General features: G+C 37.4%; 1 long non-coding RNA gene across 4 annotated transcripts; it reads right to left on the bottom strand.

Moving 5' to 3' along the window:
* Window positions 1–583: 583 nt before the first annotated feature.
* LOC122309895 lies at window positions 584–4,823 on the bottom strand. 4 transcript variants are annotated; one of them, XR_006242551.1, is made up of 7 exons: window positions 4,439–4,823; window positions 4,267–4,329; window positions 4,089–4,147; window positions 3,947–4,010; window positions 3,137–3,193; window positions 1,917–2,556; window positions 584–1,809 (listed from the first exon to the last, which is right to left on the bottom strand). It is a non-coding gene; the product is annotated as an uncharacterized LOC122309895 (long non-coding RNA). The 4 variants fall into 4 exon arrangements; XR_006242548.1 differs by lacking the exons at window positions 4,089–4,147; window positions 4,267–4,329 and having other exon boundaries at window positions 4,439–4,819; XR_006242549.1 differs by lacking the exons at window positions 4,089–4,147; window positions 4,267–4,329 and having other exon boundaries at window positions 2,057–2,556; window positions 4,439–4,819.
* Window positions 4,824–11,699: the final 6,876 nt, after the last annotated feature.

The raw sequence follows: 11,699 nt of genomic DNA, 5'->3' as shown, positions 1-11,699 counted from the left end.
TTAACCTATTTACATGTAAATATATCTCGATGAGATCCATAAAATATTATAATTAACATATCAACATAAATAATCTGAAATCATCTTAATATCTATACTCTCTCTCTCTCTCTCTCTCTCTCTCTTGATGAAGTCTCTCGACCGTGCCTAATTACCTGCGATTATGATGGAGCTGGCTGGAGAGTTTATTTTTCATTCACCATGTCATTGTATTTAAAAAAAAAAAAAAAACTGAAATAATATATGCCATTAAGTTGAGATTTCTGAATAAAATTTATAGGTAATTAAATTGTTAATTTCTTAAAATTAAACTCTTTAAATGAACAATATTGATATAGTTAAGAAAAGTATAAATGGATTGTTTTAATTCTCATAACTCCAGTGTCTTGTGTTTCTTTTTAATTTTGCGAAAAAGGTTCACAAAGAGGGCTTCTTGCTTTTATGTTGATTTTTCACTGTAGATGGCATAAAACGAATTTAAAGTGTTTAAATTTTTTTTAAAAATAATTGTATATATAGTTTTTAATTAAATATTTTAAATTGAATGCAACGCAGACTTCAACAAAACGATAAATAAAATTGATTGAGGAATTGGAGTAATATATATACCAACTGGAGCCGTGCACACATGAAAGTTTACAAATTGACAGTATTTTTGGCCGAGAGCCGATCGAGATGTAGCAGGACTCATTACGTATTATCACCCTGCAGCCCGATGGAGACAAGGAAATGATTGTTGCCCAGTCTGCAATTAAGTGACTGACTATTATTTAAATGTGAAGAACGTACAGGGTTCTAGATCAGGAAGTTAGCTGGGTGCACATAGAAGATCAAACTTAATTCATTAATGGCTGATCTTTATGCCATACCTATGTGGATTGTTCTTCTGTTATTTCTGCCCCTACTGCTGTTCATGAAAAAGAAGATGGATGCTCGAAGTCGAAGGCAAAGCATGCAGCCTCCACCAAGCCCACCAAAGCTTCCCGTTATAGGTAACTTGCACCAACTTGGTGAATTGCCTCACCAATCTCTGTGGCGACTCTCAAAAAAATATGGCCCCGTGATACTCCTTCAACTCGGAGGTATCCCAAGTGTTATTCTATCTTCTGCTGAGGTTGCAAGAGAGGCCTTAAAAGTCCATGATCTTGACTGTTGCAATAGACCTTCCTCGGACAACTCTAGAAGACTTACACACAACTATCGAGACATGGCTTTCGCACCCTATGGCCAATATTGGAGAGAGATGAAAAAAATATGCGTTCTTGAGGTTTTTAGCATGAAGAGGGTGCAAGCATACCGGTTCATTAGGGAAGAAGAAGTCGCCATGCTTATCAACGGAATATCTCACTCTTCGTCTTCTGCAACCCTCATTGATCTTTCTGAGAAGTTGTTTGCTCTCAATGCAAATATAACTTGTAGGGCTGCTTTTGGTAAGAGTTTCCGTGGGAGTGATTTAGATAACGAAAGGTTTCAAGAAGTGGTTCATGAGGCTGAATCCTTATTGGGAAGCTTCAGTGCCTCTGAATGTTTTCCATACGTGGGATGGATTCTGGATAGGCTCTCTGGTAGACTTCGAAGGCTTGAAAGGATTTTCCGTGAGTTGGATCATTTTTTCCAACAGGTGATTGATCTTCATCTCATGCGCCCCGAGATGGCAAAACAAGAGCACGAAGACATTATCGATGTGCTGCTGAGAATAGAAAGGGAGCAAATTGATCCTAGTGCTGCTCATTTCTCCAAGGAAAACGTCAAGGCAATCCTCTTGGTAAGCTGCCAATCTTTTCTCCCAAGGCTATTAAGATCATTTTCCTGCGTTAAAAATATAATCTTCTTGTGCTTATCATTATGAAACTAACGTTTCTTCTGCCAAAATGTGATATTTTTACATCAGGATTTATTCCTAGCCGGAGTCGAACCTGGTGCAATTACCATAATATGGGCAATGACAGAGCTTGCAAAGAACCCAAGAGTGATGAAGAGAGCACAAGATGAAGTCAGAAATTTGGTTGGAAACAAAGGAAAAGTCACTGAAAGTGATACCGATCAGCTTCCTTACCTCAAGATGATAGTGAAAGAAACTTTGAGATTGCACCCTCCAGCCCCTCTGCTTCTCCCAAGAGAAACCATGTCACGCTTCAACCTCAACGGTTATGACATTTACCCGAAAACACTACTGCAAGTTAATGCTTGGGCAATCGGACGAGATCCTGAATACTGGAAGAAACCTGAAGAATTCATCCCAGAAAGGTTCATTGATAGCTCCATCGACTATAAAGGGCAACATTTTGAGTTTTTGCCGTTTGGAGCTGGTCGGCGAGGTTGTCCTGCGATATATATGGCAACAGTAACAGTTGAGCTTGCACTTGCAAATCTTATATATTGTTTCGATTGGAAATTACCGTATGGGATGGAGGAGGAAGATATTAACATGGAAGAGTCTGTTGGCCTTAGCCTTACCAACCATAAAAAAACAGCACTTCATCTTGTGCCGGTCAAGCTGTTTAATTAGTGGCAATCAGATCATGATGGCATGCAAGCTGAAGATCAGCAACGTCCCTTGTACAATATGTCAATATGTACGAATAAAAATTTGACATAAACGGTTGCTATAAGCATGTGTATGGTTTTTTGAAATTATCAGTGGTTTTTTCTTTGGGGAAGTTATATTTTGTAACATGAACTACCGCATCTTCTTCAACGTGCAATGTAAACTATACTACTAGGTTTTAATGCGCAGCAAATATATCAATAAAGCTCTAGTGGATGATGCACATTGAAACTTATTTGCCAGTTTAGAAAATAATTTGTGTAGATTTGCAAGTCCTATGCAATACTTGGGAAAAAAAAAAAAAGAAGTGGATTTACATGGAAAAAAAAAATCTAATTTTTATGAAATTTTTGTTGAAATCCGTTGGTAATACAGGGTCCGCACTAGAACTAATTTTTATAATTTAGGATGTATGTTGAAAAATTGATGGTGACAAATGGTAAGAAATGCAATTCCCCTTATATTTCTAATATCATGGTAGTTAACACCCACAAGTTCTCATTTCATAACAAAACATGCATAATTTTTCATAAATTCAACTTTAGTCTATACATTTTATGCAAAGTCTAGCATAAGAACCCCGTTTACCTAACTCCTGTAGTGTATTGTCTAGCTCTTGAGTCTAAGCTCTAGCAATTCCAATACCTATACCAGAGAATGTGCACTGACATATTAGAAAAATCTAGTTGTAAGCGATTTTGCACACTAATATGTGCACACATCCAATGTGATTGATTAAAAAATAGACTTTATTAAAAATAGTGCCAATTTGAATTTTGAATATGAAGGCATCGGAATTGATACACAGATTGGTACACAAATTCGTTTGTATGTAAAAAACTCGACATATTAATAACCTACACAAACACCAAACCTTTCCAAAGTAAAGAAACTACTCAACTATAACGATAGATTAATGGACGCCCATAATTAGTAATTAATTTATCACCCTTGTGGCAAGCAACACAACCCTTTTTTCCAGCAACTAACACAGCTCAACCAGCCACTCACACCAGTCTATACAGTGCGCATAACAGCTCCTCCAGCCAAGCACAACAATCCAGACAGCCACATGCCCCACCTTGGAAACCACAACATCAACCCAATCACCCATATATTCAACCCAACCAATCCCATATTGACCCAAAACAGTCCTTCACTCAAACTCCGACAGCCAACAACTCAACCAAAGCAGCAATACACATCAAGTTTCCTCCGTTCACAACTCCTCACAAATTCAAAACTTTTAAAATATTAAACAGCACCCAATAAGATATAATACCATTTATAGATTCTACCCTTCAAAACTGACTCGCTTAAAATTCTAGCAATTTCAAACTATTCATGTCACACAAATATGTCAAAACTAAAATGCACCTAATATTCCGGATATCGTACCTAATCACGTGCAATGACCCCGTGGAATTTAGAGAGCGGAACACTGTATGGCGTTGGAAATGTCCTGTGATATAAGGCAGTGATAATTTAATTAAATCACTGGTTAAAGAATGACCGTGGCTAACATTAGGCAAGGCATTACCTTGCAGCACTTCGAACAGGGTTGTGCAATACATATCAGTACTAATCGAGGCAATGAATCTAGAATTTAAAGCATGTGGGAATGAATGAGAGACCAAAAACAACTGAGGATCAAAGAACTCAAAACAAAACTTTAAAGGGAGTCGCCTGAGACCAGACTGTGGAAAACAAATAATCACCTTGCAAAGGTTATCTCCGGTGGTTTAATTTCGTCACGGACCAATTCAATTTTTATCTAAATCCTAAAGAAACAGAGGGGTCCGTGACTGAGAGGAAATAAAAAGGAAAATAAAATAGAGGGAACAATTAAAAGAAAGATAAAAAGAGCTAGGCAGAGGGAGCGGCGGTTACCGATGTAGCCGTGTGAGGTGGTGACTGCTGTTGAGTTCTATGCGCGAAGGGGAGAATCGGCGATGATATTGACCGTAGGTGGTGTTGCACAACGGGAAGAAGCTCTCTGATAGAAGGATTTGTGCATTAGGATCGACATGTGTGGGTGTTGTGAGAGTGAGAACATAGCGTAAGAGGGAGAGAGTTATCGTTGTCCACAAGAGTCTGGCAAGACGTTGACGGCGACACAGAGATTTGGGAAGACCCACGAACTGCAGTACACGAATCGCACGACAAATTTTAAAAAGGCGAGGTCTGAGTGTGGTATGTTGAGAGAGACTTGGATGTGAGGAAAAGAAAAGGAACTACAGAGACGTGGGGGAAAAAGAAACTGACGGGGCTGATATATCGGGGAAGAAGAAACCAAATTGCCGAACGACGCCGTTTTTGGTGTCTTGAGGAGCTGAGTTTCATTTGGGCCTGGGGTTTACATCAATGTTTTGAATACCGTACCGGATGCCGTACCGGTCAAGGCACTGGAACGAAATATTTCGGTACCGGTACCGTTTCGTGTACCGTTTCGGGATAGTCGATATATAAATAAATTATATATATAAATATATATATATTAATTATATTTCAAAAGAATAATTTATATATAAATAAATTATACATAAATACATATATCTATATAAATTATAAATAGTTTAGTCTAAATTGGGGGTAAAAAAATAAATTTGTAGTTTGAAAAAATGAAAAAAAAAAAAAAAAAAAAACGAAACCGAAATACCGGCCGGTACGGGCCGGTACATAGGCCGGTACAGGCCGAAATCTCGGCCGGTATTTGAACCGGTACGAAATTACAAAATTTCTGTACCGGTCCGGTGGCCGGTACGGAATATACCGGCCGTACCGGCCGGTACGGTACGAATTTTAAAACAATGGTTTACATAGTAGTTCTATTAGGATAATTCATAATCCTAAAATTTGGAGTTGTGACAAAATTTATTTTAATATTATACTCAAAATATATTTCTTGACATGTGCTTATGTAGTATGCTTCACTTAAAAATAACATATTTATGTAACATGCTAAAATGGTGAAGACCTCACACGTCATGTAAGCAAGTAATTAAATACTAAATAATGTATTATATGATATTATATGCTCAAAATGACATTTATAATATAAATGTGATATTTACATAAGAATTATTTATAAATTATTCAAGAATAAGTTAGAAACTAACTTACAAACTTATTAGATTATTAGGAAATGATGCGGCTGAAATTATAAATATTTCTAATTTAGGAATCAAATAACTAAGGGAGATTTTCAGCTTCAAGAGGGTTCAAAAAAATATTTACAAAACTGTCTCTATATTTTTCAAAATTGCCACTTAAGCCCTAAACTTTTACTATTTACATTTTGACTCCAAATTTCACCAAGTTACACAAACTTCATATTTTCTATATTCTAAATCCATATACAATCTTAGAATTGCAAAAATCACCTAGCTACTATGCTAACTCCATCCATCCCGTGGCATGCATTTTGACCATTTGTGATTTGAAGTCTATAACTTATATGGATGCAAGTGTGACTGAATTTCATCTTGTGGTAAACAAAAATTTGGCCCTAAGGACAAGTTAATAACTTAGATTCAGGTCACATAAGTTGCTATCAACATTCATGCATTGATTAATACCAAAAATTACAAAACTTTCAAATTAGGTGTAAGTATGATGTTTCTAGCTTCTCTTTGACATGTGAACTCTTAAATCCAAAATAAATCATGCATTTCAACTCCTAAAATGATGATAATAGGTTTTTAAAGGTTAACAACAAAAACTTTGGGAAAACTAAACATAATATTACAAGATAACCTTCATGCAAGTGGAAACCGAATGTGCTTGATGATCAACCCAAGATATTGACCTATAATCCTATCATGACATGCTGTTTTATTCAATTACAAGCCTCCAATCGATAAATAAAGATGTTAGCTAAGCTTAGGATAACATATCAAGAAATGTCATGGCTAAAATTTCATACCAAAACAATTTATTCATGCAAGACTCCAAATCTAATCTGTATGTGCAAACCCCAAGTTCAACTTCATATAACTCAACCAAATCCTCCTTCTCATGCCATAATTTAAAACGTAACATGTTAATCTAACACCCAACAAAAAGATTGGGTAGGATTATTCACCAAACCTTAGCCTTTGAGTTACTCAAGATAACTTCCCTCCAAGGCACTCACCCAAACTCATAGTTTCACTCTATTCTTGCACTAAGAGTAATTTTTCTCTCAATAACACTTAAGGAGAAGCTTGAAGAAGGTGTGTGAGGAAGTGAGGGATGAATGGGGGTATTGATAGGACTCAATGGAAGGGGTGAAGGGTGAGGGAGTGCATGGATTGGCTGAAGGGTGTGGGAGGCGATTGGTGCATGTGGGCGGTGGAGGTTTTGATGTCATTTCAGGTTTGTCATCTTTTGCACAGTTTGAATATTTGGATAAACCACTTGATTAACTAATGGAAAAGAGCAAGGTGAAGGCCATAGGTGTAGGGGGTTGAATGATTTTAGAAGTTAGAAAAGAAATCACATGAGAAACCAAGTTGAAAGCCAACGATTTTGACTTCACCAAAGCTATCTAGTTTTTTATCCCCCATTATCCCATCCTTTTTATCCTTTTGTTGGCATAGTAACCACTTTTGAGATAAGGTATGAAAGGTTGCCAAGTGGCTTAGTTTGAGCAGAAAATGAAGGAAGGTTGATTGTGCCTAGGTTTCAGTCGAGTAAGCACCTTGTGTAGCACCGATTCATCCATTAGTTTTGCTATCCATGGGAGGTGATTGGCCAAGCATGCAATTGAGTATTTTGGGGCACTTCCTTGGGGCTAAATGGCAGAGGTGGTGGCTGGTTTTGGTGCAGAAATATTTGAAAGAACATGTGCAGTTGGCTTGGGCAAGTTCTCATTTCCTAGCTAGGTGAATAGTTGAACTTTTGGCTTTATTTTTTTGGAACTTTTCTTGGCCTTATTTTAGGTTTGAATTTTCTAGGTTTTGGGAATATGATGAGGGTGCTTTAATGATTTACAAAAAATTCCCTTTGAAAACTTGTTGAAAAGCCATGGCTTCAGTGGCTTGTTTAAGGGTGCATGGTTTGCATTACGTGTGTCGATTGGAGGGTTCATTTGGCATTTGACATGCCTTTTCCTCAAGTGACATGGACTAGATTTGTCCTACTATTCTAGGGTTGCCTAAGAGTGATGCAAAACAAGTGGAAAAGACAAGAATTGCAAATAAAAAAATCATGAAGAAAACTATGCAAGTCATGATGTTTAAGTTACTATTCATGGAAATGATGAGAGTTTTTGAAATAATAACCTAAACTCAAGTTAGAGATCTTACCATGGCTGAGAATAAAACCCTAGGGGCGTGTGGGATGGGTTTTGGAAGAAATGAAACTAATGGTATGGTATACGTGGGTTCAATTTGAAATAGTGATAGGAATACTAAACTTTTGCTCCAAGTGTTGAATTCTCGTTGGGCCAAATATTCAATCCTTTTGTGTGGGCCTTGAAGTGGACCTTTCCTTGGCCTCAATAACTAAATTGGATCTTAGTCTTGGGTCTTTCTAAGGTGGGCCTTTAGTCTTGGATTTTATTAAGTTGGACCCAATAGCCTTGTGTCTATCAAGTTGACCCATAGTCTTAAGTCCATCTTTACCCCTCTCATCTTAATGAGCTAGGGCCCCTATTTAACCAACCATTGGGCCTTCTTCAAATCCATCTATTATTTTAATCAAGTTACTTAGCCTACCAAGGTGGCAAGTCTCCAATATGTCACTTGTCATTCTATCATTGACCTCTTAGCATCTTCTTTTTCAAAAAAATAATAGCACTAACTAAATCAATGGTGTAAGCTTCTTTGCCAACTCAAACTCCAAAATTTTCATTTTTTTCAAGGATCACACCACTTCTACTTAGTTAGGGTCATGTTTACTAAGGCCAAGTCTTAAAGTGATTTTAAGTGGGGTGTTATATATACCACAACACTCTTATCCCGCTATGTAAAATATGATACTTTTATCACCCTAAGATGATCTTTTATTTTTTTAAAGAATAAATATAAAGATTGATGAGCAATGCCATCTCATCATTGTGAGATGAAAGTAGGATGTGAGTGTGGTGTACAAGATTTTTCTTTTAGATTTATGGACATTGTTAGGGGGTTTTTTCCCAGGCCCAAAAGGGCCTTAGGAGCCGGACCCAATGTCCTAAGACCTGTGTCCACCAAGCCACTCAGTGGCCCGATCAAGGGCTTTTAGCCCATATGAGTTGGGTTTAGGACTTTGGGTTGAATGGCAGGTTGCTATTTTGGAAGCATAGGAAGATACTCGACAAAAGAGGGAGGGGAACACTTCATCTCGATGGTACTGAACCCTAAAGCAATACAGGTGATCATGCCACATTAAATGTGCTCACTAGGGGATCACACCGCATTAAATGCATCACTCAGAAGGCCACATTGCTCACAAAAATTTCTTACTTAATTCCTACTTTCCCACATCATCTCTAAGGACATAACTGACTTAGGCATTAGATACTCCTTTTGCCATCCAAGGGCCACTTCTTGCTAATCTCCTCTTTGTGTTAGCAAGCCCTCCAGACCAAAGACCCAGACTACTGAGAGCCCGATCCATAGGCATATGAAATATGACATCAATAGGCATGATAGTGCTCTGTGTGTGTGGAGACTTCCGTGCTTTTACTAGGACTAGGAGAATGTTAGTATGAAGACTTATAGTTGTCTTTATCTATCAAATTTCTTAGATAACTGAAGTGCTTGTTAGGGCTATATTTGTTTTGATAAGAAAATGAAGACCTCTGCATTTTATTTACACATCTTTTTACTAATTTCCTTTGAACTAATTATAAAAGAAAAATGAACAACTTCCATTGAATTTGGGTATCTTACTTGCATCATATATATATATATATATAAATATATTATATATATATATATATATTAGGCTTGCAACCCGGCCTGGCACAATCTAATTTATGCCCAACCCAATCCGAATATCTCCATTTAAGGTGCCAAACCTATCTGAATAAAATAAAATCGGTTGAACTCATATGACCCAACCTTAACAAAAAAAATCTACCATTTCTGTAGATCGATTTACAAAATATCTCTATGACCTGTATCTCACACCTGGCATGACAATATCAATGACAGTAAACTAACAATCAACCTCAATCTCAAGCAAAAAACCCAAAAAAAAAAAACAATAAAATAAAATGGGGAGCAAAATAAACATAACCTCAAAACTAAATCATACAAGTAAATTAGGGCAAGGCATGACTGGAAGAGCTACTTGCAAAAGAGTCGCAGTTCTCCTCATTTGCAGAAGTCGTCTTCTTTATGAGGACTAAAATCAAATCTCTTCCATCTATTGCAAATCTCTTCCATCTCATTAGGGGCAGCTAAAATAAAAAAGGATTTTCAAATAACAGTATGTTGTAATAGCAAATACCATCAATGGAAATTCTCCCAAGATGCAACTAGTAACTAAACAAATGGAGCTTAAACATAATCAAGGATTATTGTCTTAAAAATTGAACTTCATTTAATATATCACCATACCAAGCCATCCAATTACCTTTACCAACTAAAACTACTAAAGTCACTTAACTAGAACCAAACATTTTCTCTTCTCTTTGTGGGTTTCCAATCTAAATGGAAGTAAGTGTCATGCAATGAGTACTCTATTTTGGCATTTGCTACAGAGATTCTGCGATATGACGTTTACTGGTGAGTTGGAGATGGAAGGCAAGGGTTCTCATTCGTTCATGGGACTTGGGAGTTGGTTGGCTATGGTGAGGACTAAAGATAAGTTTGTATTTATACTCAGACAAGTTGACATCCAAAATACAAACCCCTTACTAGTTAGGTTGGAGACCCAATCAAATAACAACCCAATAAAACGCCAGTTCAGGCTAGGCCGTTTTAATTGGACCCAACAGGTTTTCGGGTCATATGCACAGCCATAATTTATATAGATAGATACATAGATAGATAGCCTCTTTAAGTTTGATAGACCTTTTCAATTATGGATACTGAGACTCTCAATTTTCAATCAAAGCTTCACTTGGTTCCCATTTCCAGAGTACAACACGTATATGAATCGTAACTTAAATATAAAACTATAAGAAGAGAGAGCACTCAACAATAATTGTAATACCCTACAGCTATCTCATGCTTACAACATTAGAATTGAACTTTTTTTTAATGTAATTTTCATTTTGTTTTTAAATTGAGAACTAAATTAAAATTGATGACAAATGAAGTGCCGAGAACTTGTGATAACCTAGACTTAGTAAAGTCAAAGTCCATTATTTTTATTAAGATTAGTTTAGCCCATTAGGTTATCTATCCAAATTTTGGCATACAAAGTATATGGGAAGTATAATGGGCTTTGTTGTCCCATGAAGGAGGTACCTAAGCCCAATGGGAGGCTACCATGGGCTAGTGTGTATTGACCACTAGGGTTTTTAGCATAGTAGGCCTCCACATGGAAGAGGGAAAGAGTTTTTGGTCTTCCCTAGGATTTTCCATCATTGGAACCTAGAAAAGGAGGGTTTTGGTTAGCACAAGGGGTGCCACGTGGCTGGCATTCAAAACCACACCCTAGATATATTGAATCTAGACGTGAAATGGAAGAGAGAGAGGAGTTTTCGGAACCCTAAGGGACACACCACACACACATGTAAATGGTGCAAGTTTCTAGGTAGTGCAATGCATTGAGGTGCTTAGGGAAGGGACAAAATCAGAGGCACAATATCCTAAGGGAATACATGGATTTGACCAAGGGAAGATACAAGCTGCACATGCATGGAGTGTAGAAGTTCTAGAAAATACAATCATAAGGAATGGGAAGAGGCACATGGGACAAAGCAAAAGCCCAAGTCTCGAGGAGGCTCTAGGGTTTCAACCAAGGGAGCCTACACGCCCAACCACAAAAAAGAAAAAAAAAAAAAAACCCAACCACCCCATTGCCACTTGTCATGCATGTGTGAACTGTGAGAGTTTAGAAAAAGGGTAATCATAGGGAAGAGGAAGATAAGGCCTTGGGAAATGGTGGACATGCCTCTTGAGAATTCTAAAAGAATCTTGGTGGGAAGAGAGGAAGAAAGAGGGTCGACTAGGGCAATAAGCCATGCACACGCCACCCTAAACCTAGAGAAGAGGAAGGGTTGTCTTGAGAA

This window comes from Carya illinoinensis, chromosome 5 (assembly GCF_018687715.1).
Source record: "Carya illinoinensis cultivar Pawnee chromosome 5, C.illinoinensisPawnee_v1, whole genome shotgun sequence".
Classification (NCBI taxonomy): Eukaryota; Viridiplantae; Streptophyta; class Magnoliopsida; order Fagales; family Juglandaceae; genus Carya; species Carya illinoinensis.
This window is presented reverse-complemented; position numbering and strand designations above follow the sequence as displayed.